Source organism: Tenrec ecaudatus, chromosome 1, assembly GCF_050624435.1.
Source record: "Tenrec ecaudatus isolate mTenEca1 chromosome 1, mTenEca1.hap1, whole genome shotgun sequence".
Classification (NCBI taxonomy): domain Eukaryota; kingdom Metazoa; phylum Chordata; class Mammalia; order Afrosoricida; family Tenrecidae; genus Tenrec; species Tenrec ecaudatus.
In genome coordinates, this window is record NC_134530.1 from 168,451,260 (window position 1) to 168,473,254 (window position 21,995).

At 37.8% G+C, this 21,995-nt stretch overlaps 1 pseudogene; it reads right to left on the bottom strand.

Moving 5' to 3' along the window:
- Positions 1 to 16,958: 16,958 nt before the first annotated feature.
- Positions 16,959 to 17,851, bottom strand: LOC142437123 (RNA transcription, translation and transport factor protein pseudogene; annotated as a pseudogene).
- Between the last annotated feature and the right edge of the window lie 4,144 nt (positions 17,852 to 21,995).

Genomic DNA, 21,995 nt, shown 5'->3' on the forward strand with positions numbered 1-21,995 from the left:
ACAACAAATAAACTTCAATTCTCTTTTATTCATGATTATAGTCAAGTGTAATATTATTAATACTTTGGTATTAATAAGAATTGGGAAAAATGTCAGGTAATTTCAGGTACTAATGGTATTCCATTTAGTTTCTCAAAGCACTGTTTATGCAAATGATGTGCTCCATTGATCCAACCAAACATTTCTCCATTTACCCAGCAAAATATTATTGGGGTTTTGTTGTTGTTGTCTTTTACTAAGTGCCAGAAATGTTTGCTCTAGTCGATTTAAAAAAATAATTGTTTGGGCTAGTAATGCAGTAAACTGAAAAAGTAATGCAACTTCTATTTAGGTAAAGAGGATCCAGGTGTGCACTTGGAAAGTCAGAGCAGATAGTGAACACTGAAAAACACTAGCAACTGAGTGAAAATCAGAGTTAGAATCTGACACAGACAGTAACACCCCAAACTAAAAGGTTCATAAATATTTATGAGTGAAAGCTGAGCATTTACTCCCTAGTCATCTTAGATTGTAGCTTGAATAATGACTTACAATTGCCAACGAAGGCCCATATCATTATTTTTTTCATGCAAAAGACAATCAGATTCTGAAATAGTGAAAGAAAATTAAGGATACAGTTCCTTACACCTAGTCTGAGAAGAGAGAATAAAAAGAAAGACAAGATACCAGAGGACCCTTAAGATTACTTCCATTATGGGATGGTATTAGTAAGCAGATTATTTATGCAAGTTGAACACAGGTGACAATTGAGATTTCGACCAGTTCTTTACGCTCAAATCAGCATCTTATAAAATTGATTATATTTAGTAGCTCCATGACTTCTATAATGATTTTAAATCGGATTTAATCTCATCTTCTTCTGATTTCTACAGGATGTTGCATGTGCTTATAGTTAATTAACAGAAATTTTTGACCTTGCCTCATAATGAACTATTGCTTTTACTTCTTCCATTCAGATATATTTAAAAACTAGCAGTAAATATTTCCATATACTGTCAAATGCTTTCAAATTTTCCCCAATTTTAACTCCTTTTGGCAGAGCCACGAAGTGCACAGAACAGACAAGAAATGTGCAGGGCAGCTATGATTAGTAATAAGACCACTGTATTTAGAGTTTGAGAAATTTAGAACTAGAATCAACGTGTTTGAATTGAAAAAAATTGTTTGACTTTAATTATACTTTCTGCTTCTCTAGGCTGCCCCCTAATCAAAGAACTATATGTTTCTATGTTTCCCAAAATAATTTTAAGAAGATGATTAGAAAAAATAAATGTTGGCTGGATGGGGAATAATTTTAATAAGCAATATTTAATCTGAAAACAACTTTCTTTTTTGCTTTGTTATTCAGTCTAGTATGATATATTGATTTGTGGGCTTGTAGATGAATAGATTACTGCTCTAATTAGGTCTAACCAAAAGCAAACCAAACTCATTGCCATCAAGTGGGCTACAACTCACAGTTTCTGAAGCTGTAATACATAAGCATATTTCAGCCTAACATTAAGCCTTCTTATGAAACTTAACTGGTTACACAGGATCAGGAAAATCAATAGGAACATGACCTAATTATAAATGTTTTAGAAATAACCCACATCCAAATGGGAATGGGCTCTACCATATTGGTATCATATGATTCTTTTGTCCTCTTAAACCTGACAAGATCTTAATTCTTTAATAATGAAATACTTTCTAATCTTTTCTCATTTCCTATCTACCTTTTCTCTTTTTCCAGTTTTCTTCTTTGTCTTCGTGTATCCATATCTTATATACACGAATAATCATAATTAGGAAATAAAAATGAATTCACTGATAAAAATTACACATCATTTTAAAATTCAAAGAGAAAGATTTGGAGAAAATAAACAATTTTGTCCCAAAGATCCTTCAGTTCTACAGTGATAATTAGTTACGAGAGCATGGGAACCCATTCCCTGTATTTCCTACCTGTGTGCCTTATCAATGCTTTGAAGACAGCTCACTGCCCCAGCTAGTACTTACAGTCTTCCAAAAGACAGTCTTCACAGTGTTAGAAGCAAGCTTTGTTCTCCTCTTAAAAGAGACAGAATTGAACTCGTATAAAAAGAGCTGATTCTTCACCTATCACTGGTGTTTTAGTGAACTTGGGGAAGTCTTCCCGCATTCCAGTCCTGTTTCCCTTGCTGAGAAGTGAGGAAGAGGGTGCAGGGTCTATGCAGCACCCGATGTCTATGGCCCTAGAATTCTGTGACATGTGTTGTGAGGCTGGGCCATGTGTGCTGTGATGAGGCTTTACTACCCACCAACTTATAATGATTTAGAAACTTTCCTTTTCTGCTTATGTATTTTGATTGTTTACCATCACGGCTTGAGGCTCCTCAACTCTAGAGGTTTGGTGCTGTTGAGGAGACCATGGGGGATTCCCTTTCTCCTCATCAGAGAAGCAAAGAACTTTCTTAACCAACTTTGTAATGTGCCCTCATTAGTCACAGGGCTTTGTGACTAACTGTTCTGGAAGCCTCTGGGGATGTAAAAGTTTCAGAGTTAGTATCCTATCCATAAAGGAGGCTTCCTGCTACTGCTCAAGTTTTGTTTGGGCATGGAAAGGGTGAATGGCAAACTGCGTTCTTAGCACTCATCAATCTACTCTTGCTCATCACTTCCCTTCTGATGGCTGGTTTCCTTCCTGAGAACTTAAAAAGGGGCCTAAAACTCACTCCCACTGAGTTGCAGCATTAACAGAGGTTTGTATCAACATGTGTTCTACCTCATATTTGTCATCTAAGACTCATTTTACCCAAGTAGCAGAAGAAGGGTGGGAAAATCCATCCCTTGATAAATACTCATCTCCCTGTATCAAGGTCACTATCAGAAACTTGAGTGGGGCAGCCCATCTGTTACAGACTGAACATTTAAGTAGAGTCAGTGGGCCTTGCTCCAGTGCTTGGTCCACAGACAGTGGACCAATCATCCCCCATATGTAATGTCATGGAAGCCATGGAGAACTCAGAAACTGCAAACGACTGCTAAAATATAAGATTTAAAGAAAATCAAGGGTCTTCTATCATACTTTACAAGATGTCCAGGATATGTTTGAGAATCATTTGTTATGTGAGGAATCAGCAAAATCTCAACTTAAAGAAATAAGATAAGGAAGTAATGCTGATATTGAATGATTCAGATATTAAAATTTTTTGGCAAATATTTTAAAACATTCTTCATAAAGCTTATCAAAAAGATTGTAATAATATCAAGTTATAAAACATTAAAAATAAATACATTATTTAAAAAGCAAAAAAATTATAGAAGTGAAAAATAGAATAGTAAAGAAAATAGCCATATATTTTTTCAATAGTAAAGATGATAGAAGAAAAAAAATCAGTGAATTTGAAACCAAATAGAATTTACTCAATCTGAACAATAGTAAGAAAACAAACTGTAGGGTGTTAGGTGTAGTGTGGCACCGAGGAAACGGAATTAATAGCTTTGAACAAATTGATTATTTTGTTTGCATTGCTGCCATCCAAAGAGGAGAATATTGAACTGAAAAATTACTTGGAGAGGTAAGTATATGAAGAAAATTTCCTAGATCTGGCAAAAGATATAAACCCAAAGGTTTGAGAAGAGGAGTAAATCTCACAAATAAATCCAAAGAAATTCATAGCAAGACACAAAATAATTTAAAGAAAAATTTTTCTGTGAATTGGGTAAGTATTTATAGAGAGCATTATAAACTTTACATTCAACAGCTTAAACACATTTTGTCATCTCTATTATTTTAATCTCCTCTGTGTAAATATCACCTATCCCACTTGTTCCCTGTGTTCCTCTTTCCATTTCTCCTTCTAATGCTTTTGAACTTTGTCCTTGTGTAAATGTTAATGTTTTTATCTGAAATGTTTAATTATTCTAAGGTGTTCATCTCACTAGTATTATTTTTCCCCTTATCAACTTGTCTGTTACTTGCTTAAAAATTGAGTCATGGGGATAAGTCCAGTTCCAAATTTGGAGGGCTACTAGGGATAATCTTTGTTCCACATTCAATCCAGCACCTTCTAATAGGATTTCTCTCAAGCAGTTGATCGTGGTAACCAGGTACCATTTAATTTTTCTGGACTTAGGTCCATGGAGACTGATGTTTGCGAAGTACAGTTTATCCCCAACCCAACCACTTGGATGCCAGTTAAATCCCTTTCCAATGCCAATGCTATAAAAGAAAGTCAAAACACACACACACACACACAAAATTCTCAAATATTTGTTGGAAGAAAATATCCACACTATCAGGAAAGATGAGAAAATATGCACTCAAGAATGTTGATGAAACACAGATAGGATAGACTTCTAAAGAAAATCACAAAGGCAAATCATAATCAAACTTTCCAAAACCAAAAGCAAAGAAAGAATCCTTAAAGTAGTTCATGGAGAAAATGATCTTTAAAGGACAATCAGTAACACCAAGTTTAATTTCCTGACAGAACCATGCAAGCAAGAAAACAATGAGATAATGTATATAAAAACGATGAAAGAAATAATATATATTACCAAGAATTACATAACCAGCAACATTTTGTGTCAGATACAATGTCAAACTTAGGACATTCTCCAGATAAATAAAAAATTGTGGGACATTGTAAGAACCAAAACAACATTACAGAAAATGGGAATAAACAATGATGGACAACAACCTGAGACTGAGACATACAACATCATGCAGAAATCATTCAAAATATAGAAGTACCAAATTTAAAACAAATCTATAATGCAGAAAATAAAGAACAAAATAAGTCAATTTTTAAACAATGACAACTACAAAGCCAAAAAAGGAAATAAGTGATGTAGCTATGTATCTTCCAAAGAGAAATGAAGTCTTAAAATATATCAAGATATAATAACTATTTAAAACTTATGAAGATAATAAATTACAGTGTAACCTCAATGGTAATTAATAAACATGTTCATTAAAATAAAAAACAAGAAAACTATAAAGTCTCAGTAAACATGAAACAATACCAACAAAAGAAATGATACAAGGTTAAGGTAATGTAAAGGAGAGGTATAGCTGTAACCCAGGTGGGGACGGAACATGATAGTGGGGCAGTAGGAAAGTCAAGGGAACTAGAGGAAAGAGTTAGGAGGCAAAGGGCATTTATAGAGGTCTAGACAAAGACATGTACATGCAAATATATATATGTGGATGGGGAAATAGATCTATGTGTCTGTATTTATAGGTTTTTTTTTTGTTTTGTTTTTTAAATTATTTTTTATTTTTTAACAAATTATTGGGGCTGATACAATTCTTTTCACAGTTCATACATATACATACATCAATTGTATAAAGCACATCTGTACAGTCTTTGCCCTAATCATTTTTTTCTCCTCTTTTCTTCATTTACATTTTATTAGGGACTCCAACAACTCAGGATCTTGGGCCTCTACTCAAGCACTCCCTCAATACATGAATACTTTCTTCTATTAAATTGGCATTCTATGATGCTCACCCTCCCGACACAACTGCTGAAGCCACAGCCGGTGAACAAGTAAATGTGGTGAAGAAAGCTGAGGGTGCCCAGCTATCAAAAGACATAGTGTCTGGGGTCTTAAAGGCTTGAAGATAAACAAGCGGCCATCTAGCTCAAAAGCACCAAAGCCCACATGGAAGAAGCACACCAGCCTGTGTGATCACGAGGTGTCAAAGGGATCAGGTATAAGGCATCTTCATAACAAAAAAATCTTATCATAGTGAATGAAGGGGGAAGTGCAGAGTGGAGACCCAAAGCCCATTTGTCGGCCACTGGAGATCCCCTCACAGAGGGGTCTAGGGGAGATGAGTCAGTCAGGGTACGATGTTGCACTGATGAAGAATACAGCTTTCCCCCAGTTCCTAAATGCTTCCTCTCCCCCAACTACCATGATCTGAATTCTACCCTGAAAGTCTGGATAGAGCAGAGGTTGTACACTGGTGCATATACGAGCTGGAGACACAGGGAATCGAGGGTGGATGACACCTTCAGGACCAGGGGTGTGAGGGGCAATACTGGGAGAGTAGAGGGTGAGTGGGATGGAAAGCAGGGACGGATTACAAGGATCTACATGTGACCTCCTCCCTGGGGGACGGACAACAGAAAAGGGGGTGAAGGGACATGCCAGATAGAGAAAGATATGGCAAAATAATAATTTATAAATTATCAAGGGCTCATGAGGGAGGGGGGAGCGGGGAGGGAGGAGAAAAAAGAAGACCTGATGCAAAGGGCTTAAGTGGAGAGCAAATGCTTTGAAAATGATGAGGGCAAAGAATGTACAGATGTGCTTTATACAATTGATGTATGTATATGTATGGATTGTGATAAGAGTTGTATGAGCCCCTAATGAAATGTTTTTTAAAAAAAGAAATGATACAAAACTCTATTAAAAATTAACTCAGTACAGAAATAAATATGAAAAAAATCAATACCACACAAATACACACATACAATGCACAACAATATGAAAACAATGTTATACCCATCACTATTGATATCAAATGTAAATGATTAAATACTCCAGCTAAGAATCAGAGTCGCAGAATAGGTAAAGAAACATGACATATTAAGTGATATCTACAAGACAACTAAGGCACAGAGACAAAACTAAGTAGTGTCAAAGGATGTGAAGATATATATCAAGCAAATGATACCACAAAATTATCAGGAAAGTCATTTTAAAATTCTGATAAAGTATACTTTCAGGTAATATTGAGCTAAATATAGAAGAAAGGACATTTTATAATAAAGGATCAACCTCCAAGAGAATATAATAATAATAATTAATATTTTCATATCCAATAAAAGAACCAAATATACACAACTCAAACTTAAAGAGAGTTTTAAAAAGACAAATCCATAACAATAGGACGCTCTAATACAACACTTTAAAGAAATCATTTAATTGGGGGCTCGTACAACTCATCACAATCCATCTATCCATCCACTGGTTCAGAACATTTGAACATTTGTTGCCATCATCATTTTCAAAACATTTTCTTTCTACTTTAGCCTTTGGTGTCAGCTCCTTATTTTTACTCCACCCACCCCCACTCTCCCTCTCTCATGAGCACTTGACAATTTATATATTATTATTTTTTCATGTCTTACACTAATCGATGTCTCTCTTCATTCACTTTTCTGTTGTTCATCCCCCATGGAGGGGGTTATATGTAGATCACTGTGATCGCTTCAATCTTTCTTGCCCCACATTTCCCCTACCCTCCTGGTATCTCTACTCTTATTATTGGTCCTAAGGGGTTTATCTGTCCTGGATTCCCTGTGATTCCAGCTCTTTTCTGTATCAGTGTACATCCTCTTGTCTAGGGGATGTGTAATGTAGAATTGGATCATGATAGTGGCGGGTGGGGTGGGAAGAAGCATTAAAGAATTAGAGGGAAGCTGTATGTTTTATCAGTGCTATACTGCACCCTGATTGGCTCATCTCCTCCCAGTGACCCTTCTGTAAGGGGATGTCCAGTTGACTACAAATGGACTTTGAATCTCCACTCCACACCCCCCCCCCATTCACATTGATTTGATTTTTGTTCTTTGATGCCTGATACCTGATCCCATTGATACATGGAGATCACACAGACTGGGGTGCTTCATCCATATGAGCTTTGTTGTTTCACAGATCGATTGCTACTTGTTTATCTTCAAGCTTTTAAGACTCCAGATACTGTATCTTCTGATAGCTGAACACCATCAGCTTTCTTCACCACATTTGAGTATGCACCCACTTTGTCGGCAGTGATCATATTGGGAAGGTGAGTATTATGGAATGCCAGGTTAATAAAACAAAGTGTTCTTGCGTTGAGGGAGTACTTGAGTAGAGGCCCCATGACCATCTGATACCTTAATATTTAACCTATAAATATATATACATAGATCTATTTCCGCTTCATCATATATAAATATATTTACACATGTACATGCCCTTATTTAGACCTATATAAATGCCCTTTGCCTCCTAGTTCTTTCCTCTATTTCCTTTTACTTTCCTCTTGTCCCACTATCATGTGCAGTCTTCATTTGGGTTTCAGTAATTCCTCTTGGTTACATTGCCCTTGATCAAGCCACACCAGGCCTCCTATACCCTCCTTGCCATCAATTTTAAATCACTTGTTGTTCCCTCGTCCCTGGGTTTGTTAACACCCATTTCCTTTCCCCCACCTCCCCCACCCTCAAGTCCCCCTTAACCATTTGTCATATTGTTTTCTCCTCCAGTTTGCTTGTCCCACCTATCTTATCTAGCTAGACCTGTAGAGACAATAATATGCACTAAAACAACACAGAACAAAACAAAGCAACAAAAGGAAACAAAACAATGAAACCCCCCCCCAAAAAAAGAAAAGTCTATAAATAGTTCAAGGTCTGTTTGTTGACCTTTAGGAATGATTTCTGGTTGAGTCTGATGAGGTGCCACACCCTGGACCCAAAGCCTGTTTTTGTTATTCCCTGGGGACTTTGTTTCTCTGCTCTCCTTACCTTCTGTTGCATGCCCTTATTGTTTCGCCTAGGTATAGTGGGGCCAGAATGGGTGCAATTCCCACACTGTGTCTCCAGTGTTGATCCCATAGAGCTATGGTCAGTGAGGGACGTCATGTCCCATAGTGGGGGTGGCCATATGGTCTTCTGTGTGCATTGGCTGATATGAGCAGGGTTGTTATCTTCAGGGATTGGTGGGCCATGATGTGCTCCATTCTCCCTTCCTCCCCCTTCATTTGCTCCTGTGTGCTCTGGTTAGACATGTCTCTCCCCCTGAGTTGTAGCTTCAGTGCTGTCCTCTGAAATGAATTTTTCTGCAGGGAGGTAGGGCTGTCCACGTAGTTGGGATAGGTGCCGGCTATTCAGACCTCTCCATTTGTTCCCGGTTCATGACAGTATGTTGCATTTACATCTTGGAGCACCGGGTTGAAGTCTGTTCCCTTTTTCCTTGTGGTGATTATAAACAATACTTTCCCCTTGGATGGATTAGGGCCCTGTTCCCCTGCTACCCATGTCTTTTTTTTTCTTCCCCCACCCTTCCATTTTAGTTGGCTACCCTTCCATACTACCTGGAACTCACCCCAAGAATGCAAGTGTATAGTATATAGTAGCTTTTCCTATATGCCCCCTTTGCATTTTTAAGCTTACCTCAATGGAATTATGTTGTACTTGCCCTTTTGCACTTGTCTTAATTCACTTAGCATAATTTCCTCCAGTTCTTCCCATGTGGAGATGTGCTTCATGCATTCATCAGTGCTTTTTGGGGATGCATAGTACTCAATTGTATGTATGTATCATGGTACTCCATTGTATGTATGTATCATAGGTTTATAATCCATTTATCTGTTGATGGAAACTTGGGTTGTTTTCAACTCCTTGCATTTGTGAGCTGTGCTGTAATGAAAGTTGGAGCACAGATGTCTGGTCGTTAGTTTCTTGCCTCTTCTGGGTATATGCCCCATAAGGGGATTGCTGGGTCTTATGGTAGCTCAATTTCTATCTGTTTTAAATATCACGAAATCTATTTCAATAGTGGCTGTACATACCTACAGGTCCACCAGCAGTGTATGAGAGTTCCTATCTCACCACAGTCCCTTCAACACTTGTTGCTTCCTGATTTTGTGAATTGGGCTATCTTTGAGGGTGTTAGGTGGTATCTCATAGTTTTTTAAATGTGCATATCTCTTTTGGCTAATTGATTTGGAACATTTTCTCATATGTTTATTGGCCATTTGGATTTCTGACCTTGAGAAACCTCTGTTAAGATGTTTGCTTACCTCCCCAGTGGGCAATTATTTTTTTCTTTTTGGAAGCTAGCAGCGTATTCTAGATTTTAGTATTAAGGCCTTTGTGAGATGTGTCATTGCTAAAGATGTTTTCCCAGTCCATGTGATTTCTTATTAGTCTCTTGGTGAAATCTTTCGATGTACAGAGGTGATTTACCTTCAATATATCCCATTTGTCAATTTGTGCCTCCTCTGTGTTTATGCCCTTCCTGATTTCTGATAGTCTATGTATATTCCCTGTGCCAAAGTCCTCAGGTTTGTCCTATTTCCCTCATTGAAGGCCTTAATAGGTTGGGGTTTTCCCTCAAGGTATGAGATCCACCTTTTGTTTATTACTGTGCATGGTATGAGGTAAGGATCTAGCTTCATTTTCTGCAGGTAGATATCTATTTCTTTCCAGCACCACTTGTTTAAGAGGGCATCTGCTTCCACTTTGATATTTTGAGGCCCTTATCAAAGATCAGTTATCTGTATGCTGATGATTTTATTTGTAGGTTTTGTTCTTTTCCATTGGTCTGAGTATCTGTCATAACACTGGTACTATGCAGTTTTGACCACTGTTGCTGTATAATATATGCTAAAGTCAGGTAAAGCCAGCAGTCTCACTCTGTCCTTCTTCTTGAAGAGGTCTCTGCTAATTCTGGGCTCCTTCCCTCTCCATATGAAATTGGTAATCAGTTTTTCTAATTCTTTGAAGAAAGATGATGGTAATTGTATTAGGATTGCATTAAATTTATATAGTGCCTTGGGCAGAACTGACATCTTTTCTATATTGAGTCTACCAATCCATGAGCATGGTGTGTTCTTATTGAGTGTATCAACCCACGAGTATGGGGTGTTCTTCCATTTGTTGAGGTCACTCTTGGTTTCTTGTAATAGTGTTCTGTAGTTTTCCTCATACAAATCTTTTGTTCTTTTAGCCAGGTATATCCCCAGACATTTCAATTTGTGCTTGACTATTGTGAAGGGTACCACCCTTTTGATCTACTTTTCCGTGTTTTTTTCCAATGTGTATCAAGTTTGATAGACTTCTATTAGTTAATCTTATATCCTGCCACTGTGCCATATTCTTCTATTGCTTCCAATATTCCCCTTGTGGAGATTTTGGAATGTTCCACATGTAAAACCATAACTTATGTGAATAGAGATAGTTTCACCTCTTCCTTCCACAGGCAAATACCTTTGATGTATATTTTTTTAATTTTTTGCCTTATGCTGTTAGCTAAAACCTCCAGTATAATAATAAATAAGAGTGGGGACAAGGGACATCCTGGTGTGGTCACATTTTTCAATGTTATTGCTTTGGTTTTTTTCTCTACCGACTCCCACGTTGGCTGTTGGTTTTTTATTTATAGCTTGTATTATGTTTAGAAAATTTTCTTCCATTTCTATTTTCTTGAGTGACTGAAACAGGAATTGGTGTTGGATGTTGTCAAATGTTTTTTTTCTACATCCATCGATATTATGGTTCTTACAGTTTAAATGTCAATGCAGTGAATGTTACTAATGGTCTTTCATATGTTGGACCATCCCTACATCCCTGGTATGAATCCCACTTGGACATGGTGAATTATTTGTTTGATATGCTTTTGTTTTCTATTGGCCAGTATTTTGTCAAGGATTTTTGCTTCAATGTTCATTAGGTATATTGGTCTGTACTTCTCAATTATTGTGGAATTCTTTCCCGGTATCAGTATCAGAGTTATTACTAGCTTCATAGAAAGAGTTTGGGAATTTACCATCTTTTCTTATATTCTGGAAGATTTTGTGTAGGGTTGGTGTAGGTTCTTCCCAGAATGGTTGATAGAATTCTCCTGTGAAGTCACTGGTCCAGAGGATTTTTTTGTTGGTAATCCCTTAATAACCTTGTCAATTTCTGCTATTGCAATGGGTCTGTTGAGATTCTTGATATCCACCGGGAATAGTCTATGGAGGGATTGTTTTTCCAAGAATTGGTCCATGTCTTCCAAGTTGTTGAATTCATTAGAGTACAGTCCTTTGTAGTACTGCGTAATTACCCTTTTAATTTCATTAGAGTCTGTTGTCATGTCCCCTGTTTAATCCCTCATCCTTGCTATTGATGTTTGTTCCTTCCTTTCTTTGGTTAGGTTTGCCAATGTTCTGTTGATTCTGTTTAACCACTCAAAGAACCAACTTTTAGCAGCATTACATTTTTCTATAATTTAATTTTCCCTCCCCTGAATCTTAGCCTTGAGTTTTATTATTTCTTTTTTTTGTTATTAGTAGAATTGCTTTGTTCACAATTCTCTCGTTGTTGTAAATATTGTGCCAGCACATCAGTCACAAGTCTCTCTTCCTTTTTCACATGTGCATGAATTGCTGTGAAACTTCCTCTGATGACTGCCTATGTTGTGTGATAACTGCCTTTGTTGTGTCCCATAAATTTTGGTTTATCATGTTCTCATTCTTGTTGGTTTCTCAACATTTTCTAATTTCATCTCTGATCTATACCAATACACACTCCTTTTGCAATAGAGAATTATTCTTCATCCAATTGTTTTCCTTTTTTTTCATCTTTTTTTTGATTTCCGGCCTTGTGAAACAGTGGTCATGGAGAGAGGTCTGTATGATATCGATGTGCTTAAATCTATGCAGATTTGACTTGTATCCTATCATATGGACTCTCTTCTAATATGTGTTATGTGAGATTGAAAACAATGTGAATTCTTGTATTTGGGTGGACAGTTCTGTAACTATCTATCAGGTCAAACTGTCTAATTCTAGTGTTTAGATCAGTAGCCTCCTTGTTGGCTTTCTTTTCCTGTGATATATCTTCCTCAGAGAGAGGAGAATTGATGTCACCTGTTATAATTATAGAGCATACGATTTTTTTTCTTCTTTTGGAATATTTGACTGACGTATTCAGTGGGTGTCCCATTTGGGTAATATATATTTTAATGATTAGTGGTTCTTTGTCTACAATTACCTTGAGAATTATATAATGTTCCTGCTTATCACTTTTAATGGTTTGCCCTTTGAGGTTAATTTTATCTGAGATTAGGTTTGCAACCCCTGCTTTTTAAAATTGCAGTTTGCTTATTATGTTTTTCTCTAGCCTTTGATCTCAGCCTACATTTGTCTGTAATTTTGAGATGTGTGTCCTGTAGGTAGCAGATTGATGGGTTGTGTTTTCTAAACTGCTCTGCTAGCCTCAGCCTTTTATGCCTGAGTTCAGTCCACTGGATTCAGGGTTATTATATCCAACTTTGAACTAACTCTGGGATGTCACTTTTTATCTTTGTGTCGGGTATTTTCTTACCCCCCTTTCTTATCAGTGTGTTATACCTGTGTGTGTGGTTCATTTTTTTTTACTTCTTTTCACCTTTAAGATAATGCTATCGTGGGAGCTTTTTTCCTCTTTGTTGCCCTCTGGGTGGGGTTGTTCTATGTGGCAGTCTGTTATTTGTGCTTGGTGAATGCTGTTCTTCTGCCCATACTGGGTCATAGGACTGGGTTTCTTTTAGCATAGTCTTTGAGTTTTTCCTTTTCTAGGAAGACTCTTACACCTCCATCTATCTCTAAGGATAATTTGGCTGGATAGAGTATTCTTGACTTTGCCTTATTCCCCTTCAGTTTTTGTAATATGTTATTCTACTCTCTCCTCTTCTTCACAGTGTCCACTGATAGGTCTGAGCATATTGTTATTTGGGAAACGTTATATGTGACTGTTTTTCTCTCACTGTTTTCATGATTTTCTCCTTTTCCTCAAAGTTGGATAGTTTAACTATTATGTGCCTTAGTGACTTCTTTGGATTCAGTCTATCTGACATTCTTTCAGCCTCCTGAATGGTTGCCTGGTTTCATTCATTAAGCTGGGGACGTTTTTGTCCAAGAATTCTCTCACTATTTTTGAAGTTGATTTCTTTGTTGTGTCTTCCTCTGGTGATCCAATTATTCTGATGTTCTTCCTCTCCATAATATCAGATATAGTTCTGAGGTTTTCTTCAGCTTCTCTGATGATCTTATTTGAATTTTGTTCACATTTTTAAAGTTTGTTTGGCTGTCTTCTAGGTCACTGGTGCTTTTCTCTGCCTCTCCCGGTCATTTGGTGAAGTCTGTGAGTCCGCTACTGGTTTTTGTTATCTCCTCCATAAGCTCTTGTATTTCCCTTTAGTGAATATACTTAATCTCCTCCCTCATTTCATCCTTTTTCTATATTATTTCCTTCATATTCTGTATGTCCTCAAGCAGCATTCTGAAAATTTCTTTCTGTGGTAAATCAATGTCTATTTCTTCTATGCATGTAATTAGTTCAGGACATCTTCTAACATTGCTTTTTGTCTCTCCTGTGTTTTTTTTTATTGAGGTCGATGGAATGATTGCTGTTTGTATTGCATTGTTTTTGAAGACCCCATTGCCATTTTCTAAAGAGTTGAAGCGCACTGAGCTCTCTCTGGGTGATTCATAGGAATGCGTCCATGAATTTCCTGCAGCTAATTGCATATAGATTTGGCCTATCATTTAATCCTCATTTGGCTTTACTCTTTCCCTAGTCAACCAATATTCTGTTATTTGGAAGGCAAGTTGGATGGTCCACTCACGGCATGCTGGTTGGGTGGTTGTGGACCCGTGAGGATGGTGCTGCAATGGGTGATCTCACAAGATGCCATGATGGTGTGGCCCACGGTAGCTTGAGGCATCACAGATGCCGTGCAGGAGTCCCTGCTGCAATGGGACTGACTCAGCAAAGCAGGTGAGTAGGTACAGTGGATGGGGACCAGAATTGCCCTGGTGAGATAGATCACTGTGGAGGTTGAGCAGAGGTTCCTGTAGCAGCGTTGAGTGCTGGAGAGTGTTGGTCAAGCTAACTTAGGCCATGTGAGGCTCTATGGCTGGCAGGAGGAAGTTCCCTTGCTTACATGGGACCAAGAGAATGGGTAGGAGCTCCCCCAGTCATGCAGGCAGGACTTCCCCTGAAAGCATGTGAGCAGGATTTCCCCCATCATGTATTAAGCACTGCAGAGGGCAGGCAGGCAGGGATTCTCCTGGTGGAAGATGGGCAGGGTTTCTCCATGAGGAAGGTCAGAGGGATTTCCCCAGTCATGTGTTAGGTGCTTCAGAGGGCAGGCGGGCATGTGAGATTTCCCCTCCAGTTAGATGGGTGGGATTTCTCCTGAAGGAAAGTGGATGGATGGGCTTTCTTCAGCTTTGTGTTATCCTGAAGAGGGTTGAGTTCCCTCAGCTGGGTGGAGGGCAGGTGCAAATGCCCTAGGCTAAGGAGAGTGCCTGGAGGTCAACAGTGGCATGTGAGAGAAAAGGTCAGAGAAAAATAAAACAATGAACACAAATAAATGAGCCCACTGGTACTGTGGGGGGAAAGAGAGAAGCGAGGAAAACAAAAGTAGCAATATAGCTGAACATGATCACTGACTGTGGCGATGTAGGTATTTATACCCTGCCCCAAGGTGGTGACAAGCTGGGATTGTGTTAAGATAAAGCTCTTTGGCTGTCTCCAAATGATCCTGGCTCTGGATGAGACACTGGTAGGGCTAAAGTTAAGCCCTAGCTGACCTCCACAGTGGTAAGTCAAAAGCCCACAGTTCCCCAAAACCTAGTAGATCTGTGCTTACTTTTCTTTATGATGCTCCTCCTGTGGCCTGGGGGTGTGGATTTTCCCTCTTAGTGACTCTCCTGTGCTGATTTCTGCAGAGTCCCTCTGGTATGTGTTACTCATTTGCCTTCTTGCTGGAAGTCACCAATACATCACTTTTGAAGGCTAGAAAATCTAGGACATGTGAAGATGCAGGCAATGTAAACAAAAAATTAAACGAGTTAGATCTAATACACATACACTAGATAATCCATGCGATAACACAATATATATTCTTTTCCAGTGCACATGGGACATTCTCTAGAATTCATCATAGGTTAATCCATGAAAAATGCCTCAAAACTTTTAAAAACAGTGAAATACTGCAGATATTCTTCTAAGTTTGTAATGCTATAACATTAGAAAAAAATAAGATAAAGATAAGAGGAAAAATCAAATCCATGTAAAGTGACTCACATATTAGTTATAATACTACTGGGCAATAGAAGACATGAGAAGAACCAAAATCAATCCGTTAAATAACATCTTAAACAATTCCAAAATGAAAATGTAAAAAGAGGCCTATAGTCTCCGGGTGGTGGGGTGAGGGGAAGGAAATAAAAATAGAGTAGAAATAAGTAAAAAATAAAAACAACAGGAGAAATAAAAAAGATTAGAATTTAGTTGTTTGAGAGGATTAATAAAGCTGTCAGGTCTTTCCAAAAATAGCCCCTTCAATAAGTTCACTTTTCTGTTACACCCTTTAAAAAAATAACAATGTTGTCAACCACTGGTAAACTTAGTAAAGGAAAAGAAGAGGAAGATGTAAATAATTCAGGCAAGAAATGAAGGATCATAAAATCTACTATAAAAAAGGATAACACAATATTATGACTAAATGTACACCAGCATATTGAAAACCTAGGGTCAATAGACAAATTTCTAGAAGTACTCAACCTACATAACTGAAGAGTTTACGGTCGAAAATTTTAACAGACATATAACAAAAGAAGAAATTAAGCAAATCGTTAAAAAGAAGCAAAAAATCTGCAAAATGTCCTGCTCACATCACTTCACTGGTGAACATTAAGAGAAGAGCTGACACTAATTCTACTCAAATTATTCCAGAGCATAGAAAATGATGAAATAATACAGAACTCACTCTATGAGTAGCCATAACCCTGATAACAATACCAGACAAAAACAGACTAAAAAAATACTGACAAATATCTGTCATGAACATAGATATAACAACTCAACAAAATCCTAGCCCAAGAATCCGTCCACATATCAAAACAACATTAAAAATATCACAACCAAGCAGATTTATACCAGGTATATAAAAATGGCTGAAAGTTTAAAAAAATCATCAATTTAATCTACCACATAAATAAGATAAAATAAAAGTAAATAACTACATGATTATACCAGTTGCTGCAGAAAGGTATTCATAAATACATTGTTGATTTAAAAACATAACACTTAGCAACATAATCATAGCAGGAAGATTGTTCAACATAACTAATGAAATACAAAATTAATAGCCATTATTTTTTCTTTTTTTTTTCCACTTGCCCAAACTTTATTAAAGAAAAAAAAAGCTATGATGGTAAATATCTAGAACATAGTCTATTTTCTGTGATTTGTCCACGAAAATGTGACATTTTATTTCCAAACACATACCAGCAGTGTACAACGGCCCCCCACTGTGCCGAGCAGGTGAGAAGCTGGCGTGTTCATCTTCCAACCTTGCCCAGTCTGTGGTCTGTCTTTGGGTCCGCAATGATGGACTGAACGGCGACGATGGCTTCGTTGATCGTTGTCTGCAGCTCTCTGAGCTCCTCTATATGCAGCAGTCGGAGAATCTGAGCAGCTTCATTAAGGACTGCATCTCCTGTGTCAAATCCAAGACTATGCTTGTCTAAAGCAACAGGCAAGCCCTCTTTTGTTTGATAAGCTTTAGCAACTGCATCCTGTGTCAGGCGCTCCTGAACCAAAATTCGAATTGCCTTTAGCATTACCAGGTAATCATCATGGCGCTGAATCTGAAGAAGATTAGCCAAAGCCATTACACCAGCCTTGAAATCAGGGTTATTTACATCCAAGTTGACCAGTGGCTCTGCATTTTTAGCTGCATTGTCAGCATTTTTTGAATTATCAGGAACTGTGTCCTTGTATTTTTCAGCATTATCTCCATATTCGAGTCTAACAGCTAAACCAAGAAGCCAGTCAATTGCTTCTTGTCCACCTTGAATCTTGAAAGGACAGTTAACATTTTTGAGATACTTTTCTAAGAACTTGGGCCAATCGCTGCTGTGGATGTTTCTTAAATTCCCTCTGTCTTCAATCTTGTACTGTCTGATTTTCTGGTTTTCAAGCCACACAATAAAAGTTCTAAATTCTGTTTCATCTTTGCAGTTGAAGCCGGCAGGGTTGTGATAATCGAGGGCCGTCAGCTTGCGTCGAAACATGGTCCCGGCTTCCCGCAGCGTTCCCCGCACCGCAGCCGGCAGATGGGAGGCGAGGTGAGGAAGAGCGGCCGGCGCAGGCCCCCCACCATTATTTTTTTCAACAGAGACGGAAAACATTTTCATTTCACTGAAAACCCATTGATGCACATTATCACTGCTCTTACTCAAAATTGTCAGTCTAGACAAACCCATGTAGTTCCAGTGGCAGACTAACCTAACCTAGCCCATCAAATATAAACTCTAGATCACATGACTGGAGCAGTCAGTAAAATAATTCAGATGATAGAATTCTGGTTCAAGTTTCAAGAACCAGAGGTCGGACAAAAATGAGCCAGATGTAAGATCCAAGTCTGGAGATTGAACTTTGTCAGAACATTCCTATATATTGGATGGAGATCACACATTCAAGAAACTACTTGTAATGTGGTGACTCAAACTACATTACAATTTTATCCTGCCTCATTAAATAATGAACAACTCATTTCAAAATGTGATCATAGGCATTTAAGCTATGGTTTGAATATATTAAAAACAGAATCTGGTTAACAGAGCCATACTGAGTAATTTACTGCACAATCACTCTGTTAGAATGAGTTCTCCGGAGAAGCAAAACCCGTGGCATTTATAAATGCAGATAAAGAAATATTTTTTATTAAGAAAGTACCCCCACACAGTTGTAGCAGCTAGTAAATCCAGTCTGGTTTAAATTCGTGGATTAGCTATTACGATGGAGATTTTCCCTGACTCTCATACCTGCCTGGGTTAATGAACCAGGAAGCAGGAAGGCCACACAGGCTGGTGAAAGCAAAGTTAAGTGAATCCAAGGTCAGATGATCAGGCTTGTGGCTGCAGTGTTGAATGATTCCAATTTCAGCAAGCAATGTGCCAGGTAACTGAAAAACCCCAACATTGTCAGGCAATATGAAAAACCGGGAAATACTAGTTCCTGGGAAAGGTCATTGTGTTTGGTGAAGTGGATGGGCAGAGAAGGACAGGACGGCACTTAGGGAGATGTTCTGACACAGTGGCTGCAACAGTGTGCTCAGCATAACAATTGTGAGGATGGGGCAGGACAGGCAGTGTTTCATTTGTGTACATAGAACCAACCGTGATGAGTCAAAGCCGATTTGATGGCACCTAACAACAGCACTCCACCTTAATCTTCCTGAAACTCTTTAGTAGTTCACAACAGATTCCATCATGGATTTGATTACATTGTGTTAGAGCATATTATGGGAGAGGCCCCAATTGCAAAACTATCAAAAATACTCACCCAGTCAAATTGACACAGATCCTAACTAGCATAATATCATGATGCATTTTCAAAATTCATCAAAATGGACAACATAAAGTGTGTACCCCAATATAAACTATGAATTTTACTAATAATGATGTATCATTATTCCATTAATTGTAACACACATACATATATAAAAATTATTGTAAGATGTTAATAATATGGAAACCAATACATTGAAGGAAAACCACTTATTTGTTCCTTCATCTTTCTAGGCCTTTTGTAGTTTTTTATGATTACAAATTAATAATAAAAATTCATGAATTAATATTATATGCCATACTTCAAATCTTTATGTGGAAATATACATACAAAATCTGTGTTCAGCTTTATAGAAATCAATATATCTTAAAAATATTTATGCCATTTTACATTTCCATTATACTCTGCACTGAATTTGAGAAAAGTTTTAGTATAATTTTTCATTATGTCCAGTGCTTTATGACTCACAGGGCCGTTTTACCCTGTCCTAAAGGGTTGCTGTGAGTTGAAGTCAACTTGATAACAGAGTTTGAGTTTTGAGTTGAGTGCTTTATGTGACTTATATGAATTAAACAAACATTTCCTCACTTCACCAGATATGAAGATAGCCTTGTGTACTTTCTTTTAGTGATTTAGCTTTTATATTTAGCCCCATAATCCATTTGGATAATTTATATGTACAGAATAAAGTGGGAATTAAGATTGTATTGTTGTTGATCATACTAAATGCAGTTGTGACAACACCATGTGTTGGAAAGATATTTGGAACTATTTTCTCTTTGTTGTTGATTAATTTTGTGTTAAACTGAGTTTTCTAGAGAAGCAAAACAAGTATGTATGTGTGTGCATACACATACACACCATATATATATATAAAACCACTACATATATATAAAAGGAAATTTATGTCAAGGAAGCCATCCATCTCAGTCCAACTTAATTCCCTGGCTCTGGTGCTATTTGGAGGCTCCTCCAGATTCACACAACTGCCAGACAATGAGGGAATATGGGTGATTCTAGTGGACAGAACTTCCATCACCTTGTTTAGCAGCTTGGATTTTGGCATAGGGAACTCCAAAAGCAGCCGTTCTTCCTTCACCTGCCACTTAAACCATCCAACAATCAAATGGTTCACTTCCCATGCCCTTTCTGTAGTTTTCTCACAAAGCTCCTTACTTCCATGGGTCTAGAACTAATAAGAAATCCTGATACCAAGTGAGTAAAGTCCGTGGCGTCCACTGGCTACCAGAGAAGAAAAATCTACTTCCACCGAATAATGCTGAGTTTTCTAGAGAAGAAAAACCAGTGATATTCATATATGTCTAAGAACTTTATATCTAGAAAATAATTTATGTCATGGAAGTGCCCAGCTTAATGCAGTTCAAGCCCACGGTCAGATGCTAGCTACATCTCCCTCCAAACTCACAAGCTAAGCTGCGAGCCAATGAAACAGGAAGGCAAAGTAGGAAGCTGGGAGCTTACAGACCAGTGGGTGGGGCTATGTGTGTTCAAGGTCAACAGGAACATGGCAGGGAGCTGACCGTTCTCAGTGTTGGCATGCCACATAGACCCCCAGCCCCAGAAGCTAGATGCATGATCCAATCAAGCAAGAAGGAGAGGGGCAAAAGACAGAGACCAGTCCTCTGCAGCATCACATAAATAGGCCGTACTCCCAAGGAGATGCCATCAGGCGGTGGCCTGATTGAGAGGTTGGACTACACCCCGACCTTCCTCTAGGTTTATTAAGCTGACAAGTAAATCATAACAGTCCTATTAGAGCTTTATCAGTTTAACCAAAAATTTTCAAAGACCAAATTTTTAGCATTTTGTCCCCCTCCCCGCCCTTTTTCTATGGCCTTAAACCATATTTGGTAAGCAATGGATAGCCACAAGATTGTCAATTAAATCCGTCAGCTTCTTTATGGGAGAAAGATAGACTTCCTGCTTCCTTGAAGACTGATACCATCAGAACCCCATATAAGATCATTACGAGTCAGAACTACTTCTGTGGTAGTGTACTTGGGGGGGTTATTCCTATCTTTATAATTTATTTTTCCTTACATTTAAATTATTTAGAAAAATGAATAAATTAATTTGAAATTTCTCATGTAAATTCATAAGCTCAGATTGTTTTAAACATTTCTCCTTTTCTAATATACCATAAGAATTTATAACTAAAAACTTGCACAAACTGAATGACTCTCTAATTATCATTATTTTGAGATTTCTTATTGACCTTGTACTTCCTCACTCACCATGAATTACAGATAAGTAAAATAAATAGTGAATACATTGGCCTTTTTTCACTGGTCCATTACTTAACAACTATGACCGTCAGAAACTCATGTTCTGACCACTTAACCTATGACAAGATGACCCTCCTCAGTGTAAGTATGGGTTGAGCAAGTATAATATTGAACTACACGCACAAAGAGGGACAGTATTGAAGATAAATTAGAGAAAAAGGGGTGTTAATTATGTGAAAGTATTAAGTGACTATACCAATGGATAAGAATTATGAAATGTGGACATACGACTAGAGACAATTATTTGAAGTTCCTGGAAAACACGTAGAGCAAGCAAAATGAGAGAAACAGTTTATTCTGAGATAATGTTATTTATTTTTTTATATTTAAAAAAGTTTTTTTAGATAATGTTATTTCAACACATCACACAAGCACTATTATTTTACAGCTTTCTTCCTTCAGAGCTGTCCCCAGCCCACTCTAGTCTCATGCTTCCAGAAGTCAGATGATGGGGTGCAGAGTAGCATCAAACTTGAAAATTTACCAAGGAAACTTTGGTCAATGAGAAAGCTACTCAAGAGACATGAGAATCCAAATGTATGTCCTCTGACCCCAAACCAGATAAGAACACCAGAGGAACACAGTCTTATAAACGTATCCGTGTCTAGAATAT